We start from the raw sequence: 16272 nt of genomic DNA, 5'->3' as shown, positions 1-16272 counted from the left end.
TTGCAAAATGGCAGCATTAGCAAACCAGAACACCACTGTTATCCAAGGTTGTGCTGGAAGTTCTAGCTAGAGCAATTAGGCAAGAAAAAGAAATAAAAGTATTCAAATTAGAAAGGAAGAAGTAAAACTTTTAGTGTTTGCAGATGACATGATACTACATGCAGAAAATCCTGAAAAATCTTCAACAAAGCTACTAGAGCTAATGAATGAATACAGCAAAATGGCAGGCTACAAGGTCAACATGCAAAAATCAGTAGTGTTTCTATACACCACTAATGAGCAATCTGAGGAGGAAATAAAGAAACAAATTCCATTTACAATGGCAACCAAAGAATCAAATATTTAGGAATAAATTTAACCAAGACCATAAAAAACCTATATGCAGAAAACTACAAAATATTGCTAAAAGAAATCCAGAAAGATCTGAATAATGGATGACAGGAACCTGAATGTAGGGTTGTCATATTATCCTGCAACCTCATTATATGCTCTATACTTGGAAGAACTGAAAGCAGGGACACAAACAGACATTTTCACACTGATGTTTATGGTGGTATTATGCAGGATTTGCAATGGATAGAAGTGGCCTAAGGGTACATCAATGGATGAATTTACAGGTGAATTGTGGTATATATATATACAACAAAATATTGAGCAGCAGCAAGAAGGACTGAAGTCATGAGGCATGCAACCAGGTGAATGAATCATGAGGACATTATATTGAGTGAAATAAGCCAAAAACAAAGGGACACATATTGTAAAACATCACTAATATAAACCAACTATAATCAGCAAACACTGAGAATTGAATTCAAGAGCACAAGTTATATGGGGATAGTATGGGGGCAGAAATTGTGCAACAGGTGATTAAGGAGTACAAAATATTCAATAAGGCTTATTATAAAGGTTCTTAGGTTGTAAGCTCTTACAGCAGTCACATCTATTCCTCAGTTTTAACTGTTATTTCTAAAGTCTAAGATGCTGAGCACTTTGTGTACAGCCTGCTAGTTCCCTGGAAATTTGGGTATGTGTGACACCTAAGACTCAGAGTTAGAACTCAGTAGCTCTGTAAGTCAGCATTACTCCATACAGCAACTGCTAAGATGAAAAAGAGATGATACAACAATTAGAGATATGAATGAAATCAACTTGGTTAGGACCAAGGTAAATTAGAATACAGAGTAAAGGATGATACTGACTGTATTTTAAAACTCCAACTTCTGTGTGGGATGAAGGAAAAGAGGTTTATTTGGTACAAAATTTCTATTTTCTGTAGCACACTAATTTAACCTGCCTAGTCTGTTTATTTAAACAATATAATTACATGGAAGCTAGATTAGCGAATGAGTTCTTGTTATTCTATACAGGATAATGTAGTACCCCAATATATCCCAGAATATTTGGGGCAGAAAATAAAAAAGTATTTGCAAAGTTACCTTAAGGGACTGGGGAAAAATGTGGAACTATTAAACTTCCCCATCTGGGGAATTCCTGCTATTCTCTTAAGCAATAGGGTCTCCCAATTTATGAAACTTATCTCTCCAATGGCAAAGCTAAGCCAACTTATAACTATGCCTAAGAGTCACCCCCACTAAACCTCTTCTGTTGCTCAGATGTGGCCTGTATCTCTAAGCCAACTCTTCAAATTAACTCACTACCACACCCTACATGGGACATGACTCCCAGGGCTGTAAGTCTCTCTGGCAACCTGGGCCATGGCTCCCAGGGATAAGCCTAGTCCTGGCACCATGAGACTGAAAATGTCTCCTTACCAAAAGGTGGAAAAGAAATAAAACATAGTAAATTTTCAGTGACTAAGAGTTTCAAATAGTTCAGAAATCATTCTGGAAATTATGCTTATGTATTACATAGATACTCCCTTTTAATTTCTAGTATATTAGAGTAACTAGAAGGAAATACCTAAAACTGTTGGAACTGTAATGTATAACTGTATAGCTTTTATCATGTGACCATATGATTGTGAAAACCTTGTGACTAACACTCCCTGGATCCAGTGAATATATATATATATATATACATATTCACTCATATATATATATTATAGGGGGGATGAAGGAAATGGGATGTTTTTGGTGTTTTTTTATATTTTTATTCTTTTATTCTTATTTCTTTGGGGGGAGTACCAAAATTCTCTAAACTTGCTTGTGGTGATGAATACACAACTATATGATGACATTGCAATCCATTAATTGTATATTTTGGATAGATTACATAGCGTGTGAATATCTCTCAATAAAATTGCATCTTAAAAGGAGAGGAAAAAAAATAAGACATAACATGAAATCCAAAGGATAGAATGGTTGAAGAAAGTACTGCCATTAGAGTAACATGGAATGATAATGGCTCAAAATTCCAAATCAAAAGACAAAAAAGAGTGGTAGAATGGACAAAACAACACAATCTATCTACATGCTGTCTATAAGAGACTCACTTTAGACCCAAGAACACAAAGGTTGGAAAAAGATATTCCATGCAAGCATCAACCAAATAAAATCTGGGGTAGCTCTACTAATGTTGGAGGAAATAGATACTAAATGCAAAAAGAGCAGGGGTAGCTACACTATTATCAGACAAATTAGATTTTAAATGTAAAACAGTAAAAAGATACAAAGAAGGACACTATATTTTAATAAAAGGGGCAATTCATCAAGAAGAAAGAACAATCATAAATATTTATGAACCTAGCCAGAGTTCCCAAAAATACATGAGGCAAACATTGACAACACTGAATGAAGATGTAGACACCTCTACAATAATAGCTGGAGATTTCAATATAAAACTCTCATAAATGGATAGGGCATCTACAAAGAGGATCAATACAGGAATGAGATTGTGAATAATATGATAAAGGAATTAGATTTGACAGACATATATAGAACATTACACCCCAAAACAACAGCACACACATCTTTCTAAAGTGCTCTTGGAACATTCTCCAGGGTAGACCACATGTTGGGTCACAAATCAGGTCTAAACAAATTTTGAAAGACTGAAATTATACAAAGCAGTTTCTCTGATCATAATGGAATGAAGCTGGAAATCATTAACAGGCACAGGCCTGGAAAATTCACAAATTTATGGAGGTTAAACAAGACACTCATAAACACTGTAGTAGCCCCAAGCCCCAGGCCTTCCTCAAGAGCCTTGAAGACTATGCACAAAGCAGCTTGCATAACCTAGGTCAGTTAAAGTTTAACCTACACTCCTTGTAAAACCAGGCCTCCTGTGCCAAATGTTAATCTATAGCTTACCTCCTTTCAGAACTTCCTGAGATGCTATCACTCTTGGTACCTACAAAGTAACCTATAATCGTCCCTTTTTCCTGTTCAACAAAATCAATCCTTCCTTATGTCACAAGGCCCCCTTTCCTGCACTTAAGCTCTCACACCCATTGGAATGTCTGTCTCAAGCTCCTATAACTGGCTTGACCAGTTCTCCCCAAAGTGCAGACTACATTCTCACTGAGCTCTGCACCCACCATTATCAGAGCTGTTTGATTCTGCCTCTTTTTCTCACTCCTGTAAGTAATTTCTAAATAAAGGCTCATGTCTCAGACCACCCAACATCTTCTTTGGTCTGTCGGCTGGAAAAGCCCCCTTGGGCCACAACAAACAAATGACTCAAGGAAGAAATTATAAAAGAAATCAGTAAATATCTCAATGCAAATGAAAATGAGAGCACTACATATCAAAACTTATGCGATGCAGTGACGGCACTGCTGAGAGGGAAATTTACTGCCCTAAACACACATTAAAAATAAAGAAAGAGCTAAAATTAAAGACTTAAGTGCACAACTGGAGGAACCAGAAAAAGAACAGCAAACTAAACCCAATGCAAATAGGTGGAATGAAACAACAAAGATTAGGGTACAAATAAATGAAATTGAGTACAAAAAAAAACAATAGAGAGAGCAACAAAACCAGAAGCTGGTTCTTAGAGAGAATCAGTAAAATTGACAGAAACTTAGCTTGACTGATAAAGAAAAACAGAGGATGCAAATAAAATCAGAAATGTGAGGGGGGACATTACAACAGAGCCTACAGAAAATAAAGAATAATGAGAAGCTACTATGAGCAACTGTATGCCAACAAGTTAGAGAACTTAGATGAAACTGACAACTTCCAAGAAACATGTGAATAACATATACTGATACTAGAAGAAATATAGGTAATAAAAAAATTCCATTTACAAAAGCAACTAAAAGAATCAAATATCTAGGAATAAACTTAACCAAGGCTATAAAGGACTTGTATACAGAAAACTACAAAACACTGCTAAAAAAAATCAAAGAAACCCTACATAAATGGAAAGACATTCCGTGTTCATGGATTGTAAGGCTAAATGTTAAGATGTCAATTCTACCAAAATTGATTTATAGATTCAACACAATACCAATCAAAATCCCATCAGCTTACTTTGCAAATATAGAAAAATCAATAATCAAATTTATTCAGAAGAGAAAGGTGACTTGAACAGCTAAAAACATCTTTAGAAAGAAAAATGGAGATGTCACACTTCCTGACGTTAAAGCATATTACAAAGCTGCAGTTGTCAAAACAGCATGGTACTGGCTTATGGATAGATATACAGGCCAACAGAATTAAATTGAAAGGACAGAAAAAGGCCATCTCATCTACAGCAAACCGATTTTTGATTAGGCAGCTGAGGCCAAGCAACTGGGACAGAGCAGCCTTTTCAAAAAATAGTGCTGGGAGAACTGGATATTCATATCCAAAAAGAATGAAAGACAATCCTTATCTCATACATTATTCAGAAATTAACCCAACATGGAACAAAGAACTAAAACTTCAGAGCTAGGACCATAACACTCTTAGAAGAAAATGTAGGGAAAATTCCACTTTTTTTGTGGTAGGAGGTGGTTTCCTAGACCTTCTACCCAAAGCACAAGCAATGAAAGAAGAAACAGGTAAATGGGATCTCCTCAAAATGCAATACTTTTTGCATCGAAGGACGTTTTCAAGAAACTAAAAACGCATCCTACTCAACAGGAGAAAATATTCAAGAACTACATGTCTAAGAGTTTAATACCTAAAATATATAAAGAAATCCTACAACTCAACAACAAAAAGACAACCTAATCAAAAAATGGGCAAAAGACGTGGATAAACACTTTTCCAAAGCCAAAATACAAATTGCTAAAAACCATACGAAAAGATATTCAACTTCACTAGTCGTCAGGGAAACACACATCAAAACCATGGTGAAATACCATTTCGCATGCACTGGAATGGCCATTATAAAAACAAAAAAACAGAAAGCTACAAGTGCTGGAAAGGATGTGGAGAAACAGGTACACTTACTCGCTGTTGGTGGGAATGTAAAATGGGGCAGCAAAGTCTGGAGTTTGGTGATTTCTCAGGAAGCTAATAAGTATATACTGTCATATGATCTGCCAATCCTGTTACTAGGTATATACATTTGGAAGAACTGTAAGCAAGGACATGAAGAGCCATTTGGACACAAATATTAATAGCATTATTCAGAATAGATGGAAACAGCTCAAACGTCCATCAATTGATTAGTGGATAAACAAACACACACATACACATACACAAACAGACAATGGAATACTATGCAGTGATAAGAAGAAATGAAATCATGATGCATGCAACAATATGGATGAACCATGATGACATTATGTTGAGTGAAATAAGCCAGAAAGAAAAGGACAAATATTGTATGGTCTCACTAATATGAGCTAACTATAATGAGCAAACTCTGGGAATTAAATTCAAGAGCGCAGATTACCAGGAGATAGAAAGAGGGTAGAGACTGGGCAGTTGATGGTGAAGGAGTACAGAATATTTAATAAGGCTGATTATAAAGGTTTGGAAATGGATAGCAAAATACTGTGTGTTGATAGCACAATAATACAATTAACAACGCTGAGTGTGAGCACGGCTGAAAGGTTGTTTATGACACCAGAAAGAAAGCTACTGGAGAAAACGTGAATGCACAGGTGAGTTTCGGGGTGGGTTGGCCTTTCTATGCTCATTCTCCACTCTGTGAAGAGGGAACAATAGGAGGACCTACCTATTACTTAAGATTATAACAGCTGATCCCGACACCCCTGAGGATGACTATTAACAGGAAATTTTATTCAGTGTAAGAATTTGTCATGTTGCTTATCCTCTCTTTGCCTAAGATTTCTCATCCATCAATGTAAATAATAATTATGACTATTTCCTATGTAATATTTTGTGAGAAATAATTAGTGCATTTTAAGTACTTAGAATTTTGTCTGATACACATTAAGGTTTCAAGTAAGATTTATTACGGCCTAATAACATTGCCATGCTTTCAAAAGGAAGGGTAACTTCCCTTTGGGAAGTCTTTATCAAATTAGAAAAATGGATGCAAATGGATAAGAACCATAAGGAAGAACTAAAGTAGCAATCCAACAGTCCTATACAAGTACTTTCAATCACCTAGAATATGCAAGACTGCTCAGAATTTTCTTAATACACAGTATCTTGCTGAAATCTTAATGCATAATTATTAGAACAGCAACATCTCTGCAAGTTGGTTTTCACTGAAAATAAAATAATATAATTAGAAACTCTTACCTGATATCCGCGGGCAGGTGCTGCCAAAGCACTCTTCCTCCCAAGCCCCCACTCCCCCCACACTCCTGCCACGACGAGGGCCCGGCCGGGCTCATGCGGGCCCAGGTAGCGGCCGCCGCGCCTTTGGGAGGCCGCCTGCGCCTTAGGCCAGGCCAGCGACCCGCTCCCGCCAGTCTAGTGGAGGCCCGCGGGGACAGCGGACTCACGAAAAGACTTCGGGTCACCGCCGGCCACCTCACATCCACCACGAACGCCGAGCGCGCGGCACACTGCTGCCTCCCCTGCGGTCTCTCAGGATCCGGGCGCTTGCGGAAGCTCCCGGACTACGGAACTCTCGCGATAATAGGCCTTTCCTCCCGCGAAGTGGAAGCAGCAAGGAACGCATTTCCTGTGTTTTCCACTGACTCTCCCCGTGAAGCTGGGAGCAATACCGTTAGACCCCTTCCGGGGCTGAAGAAACCTACTCAGCCGCAGAAACCTAACTCTAAATTATCATGATGAGAAAAGTGATGGAAGAACCGCAACATTTCATCGATTCTAAGGTGCACATTCTTTGCATTTTAACATCTCTGAAAAGTCAGGATGTGTCTAACAATGAATGGTGTGTTCTTGCTGAATTGTCAGCATTTTCTCTTTCCTAGTGACTCAGGAAACAATAGTACATCTTAAAACTGATGACATCGCAAAGTCCATGAAACAGTAGGTAGAACTTCAACCTAATTGAAGGGCCCAGGAAACCAATCCGTCTTGAAGGGTAAAAGCAGAGTCCCCTTAGTCCCTGAACTGTTTTTTTTAATTATTATTATTATTCAGTTTTATTGAGATATATTCACATACCATGCAATCATCGTGGTGTACAATCAACTGCTCACCGTACCTGCATTCATCACCCCAATCTATTTTTGAACATTTCCTTATACCAAAAAGAATCAGAATAAGAATAAAAAATAAAAATAAAAAAGAACACCCAAATCATCCCCCCCATCTCACCCTATTTTTCATTTAGTTTTTGTCCCCATTTATCTACTCATCCATCCATACACTGCATAAAGGGAGTGTGATCCACAAGGTTTTCACAATCACACTGTCACCCCTTCTAATCTACATTACTATACAGTTGTCTTCAAGAGTCAAGGCTGCTGGGTTGGAGTTTGGTACCTGAACTGTTTTTAAAAGGCTCATGGATGGGAGTCATCCGTGGTTTTGGAAAAGCTGCTCTGGGCAATTGCCATGTGGTGAGCCCAGTCCCAAGCATGGAATTTAGTTTTCTGACCCAGGAGGAACCCACTCTTTTTAAACTCAGGCACCCGAGACTGCTGGCCCAGTAAACCTCAACAATGTGGCTTCACCAGTTGGACAAGTCCTCTTTCAAACCTGGCAAAGTTTAGAATTTAATATATACCACCTCTTGTTAAATATGGCAGATTTACCTCCTTTTTCTCCAGTGACTCCTCTAATATGTTAGGAAAGGGTTTTTTATAAAGGCAAAAAACCCATGAGAGCAAAAAGGTGGGAAACTTGTGGAGCTGGAAGAGGGTAGACAATGCTCATTGCATTAGAAGACTGGGGTGGGAGGCCAGTGCCTGAGGCATGGTGCATGTGATGCAGCTGGAAAAGGAAGAGACTCCAGATCTCTTTTCCTACCCTTGCTTTTGGCAGGCTTGGCCCCCTGCCCCAGCAGGGATTGGAAAGTGAGGTCCAGGAGGGGAGCTCAGAAGCCCAGCTGCCCAGGGACAGAGTTTTGTTCTGTGGCTCCTTGGAAAGGACATCTCTGCAGCAGCTCCCAGCTCAAATGAAAAGACTGGTAGTTAACATTCCCCCAGCAGAACTGCCCACCAGATCTGGCCTCAAAGCTCAGCAGCCCCAGGTATAGGAGCATCTCACTGGTCATGCCTTTGAAAATCCCAGGGTCCCTAGACACTTGAGTAGAGGGGGAAATAACAAAGTAAGAGGGACTTAGAAAGAACAGAGATGATTCTTACATCTCTGGGTTATTTCCCTAGTAATAGAATTGCTGGGTAATGAATTCTGCATTGCCCCGCATTGTAATTTAACACCAAATTGTTTTTTCAAAATGATAGAGTCACTTCAAACAGCAACGCGTCATGCTATTCTTCATCTTTTTTCATTTTATCAGTCTGGTAAGTGTAAAATGGTATCTGGTGACCTTAATTTGCATTTCTCTGGTTCTCAGTAAATCTGAGCACATTTTGGTGTGTTTATGGGCCCTTATGTTTCCTTTTTTGTAACATGCTTTTTCATGTCTTTATCCCATTTTCTTCCTGGGTTGTCTTTATAAAAATGAGTTGTAATTCTCCATGAAGTCTAGATACTGACAAATAGTCTACATATTGATGCTTTGTCAGTTAATCTTATAAATATCACAGTTTTTTTTTTTCACTTTATTTACAGTGTCTTTTGATGAAAAGAAGTTACTAATATTAATATGCTAAACTTTATGAGACTCTTCCTGTGCCTAATTTCCAGCAATCTTTTAAGCTTTCTTATTCTAAAAATTTATCTGTAGATTCTTTCAGGTTTTTAGGTATTGATCTTTGCATAATGGCAATCTCTAGTCAACTTAATGTCTTGGCTAGGACCTCTAAAAAGAATTGTAAATTTCGTATTCTTTTTTTCCCCTATACCATCTAGGCTAACACTTCATATCTTTGATCTTTTCAAAGAGCACTTTTGATTTCATTGATTTTCTCTATTATCTTTCTGTTTTGTAGGTCATTGATTCACCTTTACTCATGATGAATGCTTTCCTTCTACTGGGTGGGTGTTAATTTGCTATTATTTTTCTAGTACTTAAAGTGAAATCTTAGATTCCCCTCATGAGACTTTTCTAATACAAGTGCTTAAAGCTATACATTTCTCTCTCAGCACTGCTTTAGCCACATTTCAACAGTTTTTGTAATGTTTTGCTTTTCTTCTCACTCAGTTCAAAATAATTTCTAATCTCCCTTGTGATTTCTTTTTTGACTTGTGGGTTACATAGATGTACGCTTTTTAATTTCCAGATATTTGGGGATCTAATTCCTTTCTGTTATTGATTTCTAATTAGATTCCATTGTATTTGGAGAACATACTCAAGTATTTTAAAATTTATTGAGAACATTTCATGGCTTAGCACATTGTCTTGAATAGGGTTTCATGTGTGTTTAAAAAAAAGTGGCTTCCACTGAGTGGAGTGTTCTATAAATGTCTTTTAATCAAGATCATTGATAGTGTTTTTCATGTCTTCTGTATCCCTGCTGAACTGTCTAGTTCCTATTAGTTATTGAGAGTAAGATATAAAAACCTCTGCAATTATTGAATTGTATATGTCTGTTTTCAATTCTCTCAAATTTTGTTTTGTAATTTAGGGGCTCGCAGTTGTGTGCATACATTTATAATTGTTACATCTTTCTGATGAATAGCCCATTATATCATTATGAGTTTCCCTCTTTGTCTCTAGTAATATTCCTTGCCTTAAAGTCACCTTTGTCTGATACTGATTACAGTTAACCCAGCTATAATAGTTACTGTTTGCATGGCATATCTTTTTCTATCCTTTTACTTTCAACTTATTTATGTTATTGAATCTATGTGTCTCTTACATAAAACAGATATTAGAGCTTACTTCTCTATCTATTCTGACATTATCTGCCTTTTGATTGAAGTGGGAGTCCACTCATATTTAATGTAATTATGATAAATGGTTGCAGTAATAGTTTTCATTTGCTATATTTCCCCCCCTCTTTCTTATGCTTGTGTGTGTGTATGTTTGTTCCTTTGTTCCTCCTTTCTGCTGCCTTTTGTGTTAAATATTTTGTTTTGGTTTACCATTTCGATCTCTCTGTTGATTTTTTACCTACATAATTTTTAGTTTCTTAATAGTTGCTCTGAGATTACAATATTAATTTTAATTTATCAGAGTCTACTTCAGGCTCCTCCAGAAATTATATGTCTTTTAAAGAAATTAGGAGAAAAAAGAGGGAAAAATTTGTTTACATCATTTTTTTCATATTTACCCACATGGTTACAATGTTTATTGCTCTTTGTTTCTTCCAGTGGACTTAAGTTACTGTTTTGTATCATTTCCTTTGAATTTGAAGGATTTCCTTTAGTAATTCTTATAAGGCAAGTCTGCTAACAATGGATTCTCTTAGGCTTCGTTTCTCAAATTATTAGTCTCAAATAGGAATGCCTTTGTTAGCAACCCTGGAACAGGTACTCTTTCAAGATTTAGATTCAGGGAGAGATTATATTCAGTGATCAGTTGGCTGCTATCTAAGTGACATATTCTTTAAGAAATAAGAAACATGCCAGTACAAGTATTGAACAATTATTGCTTTATGGATAACACAAAATCCAAATCTAGAGTGGAAGGAGAAGATGGAGGCATAGAGAGGAGTCAAAGTTAGTTAGTCCCCCCAGCACAGCTAATAAAAAATGAGTAACAACTAGTAAAAGATCTGGAATAACTGCTGGGAGACGACCGCTGCTGTCTACACATCATGCAACAATCTGGAATGGGAGAAATGCCCAAGATTGCAGCATAAAATCTGTAAGTAAAAACTGTGAACCCGAGCTGAGAGCCCCCCCCTCATGGCAGCCTGAACTGCAAAGCCTCATGGTGCTAGAGAGCAGCACTCTCTGAACAAGTGAATATACCTCAGCCCAGGTCCAACTGGGGTTTCATTGTTAACCGCTCAATACAAACTATGAATCTCCAACAAGCAGACAGAGGCTTTTGGTGACAACTGACCTTGGAGAGTCAGGGGACGTATCTGTCTCGGGACAGGGAGCCCAAAGGATTGGGTGCTATCTCTGGCTAACCGGTGAACCTGGGGGCCATAGACTGACCCTGAAAGGGGGCTTTCTGTCCCTCTCTCTCTCTCTCTCTCTCTCTCTCTCTCAAACTGGATGGCTCAGTGGAGAAAGCCTCCACCATTTTCAGCTCGCAGTACTCTGTAGTAGAGAAAGCCTCAGCCATTTTAAACTAGTGGCACTCTGACCCAGACAGGGGTGGAGATTGCAGAGTCAGAGAAACAAAGAATCTATTTTTATGCAAATGACCTCTGTCTAGGGGACATATCTTCCCAAGAGGAAAGAGGTGGGGCCAAACTCTACTACCTGCCTTCCATTCAGAACCAGACCCCAGAACCTGGGGGAAAACAGCCACGGGCCACAAAACTCCTTACACCAGTCTGGAGTGACAGGCTGATGGGTGCCTCCTACTGGGCAGAAAAGCACAGGGTGTGTCAATCTTCTAAGACATCATCCGGGAAACCAAATACTGAATATTTCTTCCTTCTGGGACCTGAGCCCATTCTGGTCTGGGAAAACCTGATTCGAGTAGCCAAGGAAACCATGCCTAGACAACAGAAAACTACAACCTACACTAAGAAAAATGAAGTTATGGCCCAGTCAAAGGAACAAACTTACACTTCAGCTAAGATACAGGAATTGAAACAACTAATAATAAGTCTACTCAAAAAGTTTAGGGAAGATATGGTGAAAGAGCTGAACTGTATAATGAAAACACTGGGCATACATAAGGTAGAAATTGAAAGTTCAAAAAACCAACTGGCAGAATCCATGAAAATGAAAGGCACAACACAAGAGATGAAAGACAGAATGGAAACATACAACACCAGATCTCAAGAGGCAGAAGAAAACACTCAGGAACTGATGAAAAATCACCTGAAAGCATACACACAAAAGAACAGATGGAGAAAAGAATGGAAAAATATGAGTAACATCTCTGGGAACTTAAGGACAAAACAAAATACAGGAATGTATATATCATTGATGTCCCAGAAGGAGAAGAGAGGGGAAAAGGGGCAGAAGCAATAACAGAGGAAATAATCAATGAAAATTTCCCATCTTTTATGAAAGACATAAAATTATAGAGCCAAGAAGCACAGCGTACTCTAATCAGAATAGGTCTGAATAGGCCTGCGCCAAGACACTTAATAATCAGAGTATGAAATGTCAAAGGCAAAGAGAGAATCCTGAAATCAGCAAGAGAAAATCAATCCATCACATACAAAGGAGGCTTAATAAGACTATGTGGATTTCTCAATGAAACCATGGAGGCAAGAAGGAAGTGGGGTGATATATTTAAGATACTGAAAGAGAAAAACCACCAACCAAGAATCCTATATCCAGCAAAACAGACCTTCAAATATGAGGGAGAGTTCAAAATATTCTTTGACAGACAATGAGAGAGTTTGTGAACAAGATACTTGCTCTACAGGAAATACTAAAAGGAGCACTACAGACAGATAGGAAAAGACAGGAGTGAGAGGTTTGGAACACAATTTTGGGTGATGGTAGCACAGCAATGTAAGTAAACTTAACAAAGGTAACTATGAATATGGTTGAAAAAGGAAGGTTAGGAGCATGTGGGACACCAGAAGAAAAGAGGAAAGATAGAGACTGGGACTATATAACTCAGTGAAACCTAGAGTGTTCAACAATTGTGATAAAATGTACTATATGTTTTTTCATGAGGAGAACAAGTGAATGTCAACCTTGCAAGGTGTTAAAAATAGGGAGGTATTGGGGGAAAAATACAATCAACATGGAGACTATATAAAAAAAATCAAAATCTGCCTGTGCATTGTTTGTAAAACTTTTACATTATGTTGAACATGTGACTTATTTAGTAACTGCCTTCTTTGCTTTGTATTATTGGCCCTGGAATTTGATCAGGCTATTTCACACACCACCCCATCTGTCCCAAAAGTAACCCAATGATTTGATCAATTCATCTAATAAGGATGAGTTTTGGGGTGAATCCTTTATGCCAATAAATCCCAGGCTGCAAATAAAGGATGATATAAATAACATGCTTATTTAGGGTATAAACCCAGACCAGAAAGTGATTTCAAAAACCAATCCAAGTATCTCAAAGCTAGAAATGCTTTGACTCCATTAAATGGTCAGTTTAGTCAGTCTTCAAATTTTGTTTGCTGAAATACCAAAACAACATATTATTTGCTCCAAAGAAGTAGCAAAGTTTAGGAAAATACCCACAGGTTTGAATTATTTTGAAAGATACTTAAAATGAAAATCGTTGAAATTGAATTCTGGCAGAGAGCACAGTGAAAAGCAGAGCATGGCCTGTGTTCTCTGGACCCTCAGGTCCCTCCCACCCCTCTGGCCCTGGGCCTGTGGGTTAGCTGGGGCCAAGGGGCACCCTTTGGTTCCTGCCCTGCAGAAACCCAGAGTCCTCACTGCTGCTTCCCACTGTCTTGGTCCAGGCCCCCCTTTACCCCCATGGTGTCTTGATGGCAGCAGTGGCCTCTCTGAGCCTGACCCTGCCACCTGCCATGTTTCCCTGCCCAAATCTGCCTGGCGGCAGGCATGGCAGAAACAAAAAAAAATGGTGGCTTCCCAAGTGCTGTGGAGGGCCATTAGGGGACTCCAGGGCCTAGAAGGCAAGTCACATGGACTCAAGCTCAGCCCTCTCTTGAGGCCATGGAGCCATGCAGATCCAGGACCTGAGGTGACTGCCCCATCCCAATTGGATGACCACCTCCTCCCAACATAAACAAAGGTCTTAACAAGCCTGGAAGGTGAGCCAAGCCCTGGATGAATGGATAGCAGACCCTCAGGCTGTTAGTCTTCCTTCTACCAGAACTGGCTTGATATTGGAAGAGAGAAATTGTAGACTAGCCTGCAACATTTGTCCAATAAGACATGCTCACCAGAGGCGGGGCAAGATGGCAGACTGGTGAGCTGTATGTTTTAGTTACTCCTCCAGGAAAGTAGGTAGAAAGCCAGGAACTGCGTGGACTGGACACCACAGAGCAATCTGACTTTGGGCATACTTCATACAACACTCATGAAAACGTGGAACTGCTGAGATCAGCGAAATCTGTAAGTTTTTGCGGCCAGGGGACCCGCGCCCCTCCCTGCCAGGCTAAGTCCCGTGGGAGGAGGGGCTGTCAGCTCCGGGAAGGAGAAGGGAGAACTGCAGTGGCAGCCCTTATTGGAATCTCATTCTACTGATCCAAACTCCAACCATAGATAGACTGAGACCAGACACCAGAGAATCTGAGAGCAGCCAGCCCAGCAGAGAGGAGACAGACATAGAGAAAAAAAAACAACACGTAAAACTCCAAAATAAAAGCGGAGGATTTTTGGAGATCTGGTGAACATAGAAAGGGGAAGGGCCCTGAGGCTCATATGCAAATCCCGAAGAAAAGCTGATCTCTCTGCCCTGTGGACCTTTCCTTAATGGCCCTGGTTGCTTTCTCTCTTAGCATTTCAATAACCCATTAGATCTCTGAGGAGGGCCCTTTTTTTTTTTTTTTTTTTAATCCCTTTTTCTTTTTCTAAAACAATTACTCTAAGAAGCCCAAAACAGAAAGCTTTAAAGACTTGCTATTTGGGCAGGTCAAGTCAAGAGCAGAACTAGGAGAGCTCTGAGACAAAACGCAATAATCCAGTGGCTGAGAAAATTCACTAAACAACACAACTTCCCAAGAAAAGGGGGGTGTCCGCTCACAGCCATCATCCTGGTGGACAGGAAACACTCATGCCCATCGCCAGCCCCATAGCCCAGAACTGCCCCAGACAACCCAGTGTGACGGAAGTGCTTCAAATAACAGGCACACACCACAAAACTGGGCGTAGACATTAGCCTTCCCTGCAACCTCAGCTGATTGTCCCAGAGTTGGGAAGGTGGAGCAGTGTGAATTAACAAAGCCCCATTCAGCCATCATTTCAGCAGACTGGGAGCCTCCCTACACAGCCCAGCAGCCCAGAACTGCCCTGGGGGGACGGCACTCACCTGTGACATAGCACAGTCATCCCTCAACAGAGGACCCGGGGTGCACGGCCTGGAAGAGGGGCCCACTTGCAAGTCTCAGGAGCCATACGCCAATACCAAGGACTTGTGGGTCAGTGGCAGAGACAAACTGTGGCAGGACTGAACTGAAGGATTAGACTATTGCAGCAGCTTTAAAACTCTAGGATCACCAGGGAGATTTGATTGTTAGAGCCACCCCCCCCTCCCTGACTGCCCAGAAACACGCCCCATATACAGGGCAGGCAACACAAACTACACACGCAAGCTTGGTACACCAATTGGACCCCACAAGACTCACTCCCCCACTCACCAAAAAGGCTAAGCAGGGGAGAACTGGCTTGTGGAGAACAGGTGGCTCGTGGACGCCACCTGCTGGTTAGTTAGAGAAAGTTTACTCCACGAAGCTGTAGATCTGATAAATTAGAGATAAGGACTTCAATTGGTCTACAAATCCTAAAAGAACCCAATCAAGTTCAGCAAATGCCACGAGGCCAAAAAGAACAGAAAATTATAAAGCATATGAAAAAACCAGACGATATGGATAACCCAAGCCCAAGCACCCAAATCAAAAGATCAGAAGAGACACAGCACCTAGAGCAGCTACTCAAAGAACTAAAGATGAACAATGAGACCTTAGTACGGGAGACAAGGAAATCAAGAAGACCCTAGAAGAACATAAAGAAGACATTTCAAGACTAAATAAAAAAATGGATGATCTTATGGAAATTAAAGAAACTGTTGACCAAATTAAAAAGATTCTGGACACTCATAGTACAAGACTAGAGGAAGTTGAACAACGAATCAGTGACCTCGAAGATGACAGAATGGAAAATGAAAGCATCAAAGAAAGAATGG

At 39.7% G+C, this 16272-nt stretch overlaps 1 protein-coding gene across 1 annotated transcript in view; it reads right to left on the bottom strand.

Moving 5' to 3' along the window:
- Positions 1-6885, bottom strand: part of LOC119534686 (zinc finger protein 596-like) — a 176059-nt gene extending 169174 nt beyond the window's left edge. The window contains exon 1 of the mRNA XM_037837318.1: positions 6609-6885. The gene's annotated coding sequence lies outside the window, so the exon portion shown is untranslated. The remainder of the gene's footprint in view (positions 1-6608) is intronic.
- Between the last annotated feature and the right edge of the window lie 9387 nt (positions 6886-16272).

The sequence above is a fragment of the Choloepus didactylus genome, chromosome 5 (genome assembly GCF_015220235.1).
Source record: "Choloepus didactylus isolate mChoDid1 chromosome 5, mChoDid1.pri, whole genome shotgun sequence".
Classification (NCBI taxonomy): Eukaryota; Metazoa; Chordata; class Mammalia; order Pilosa; family Megalonychidae; genus Choloepus; species Choloepus didactylus.
Note: the sequence above shows the minus strand (reverse complement) of the source record. Positions and strands in the feature narration are given on the sequence as shown.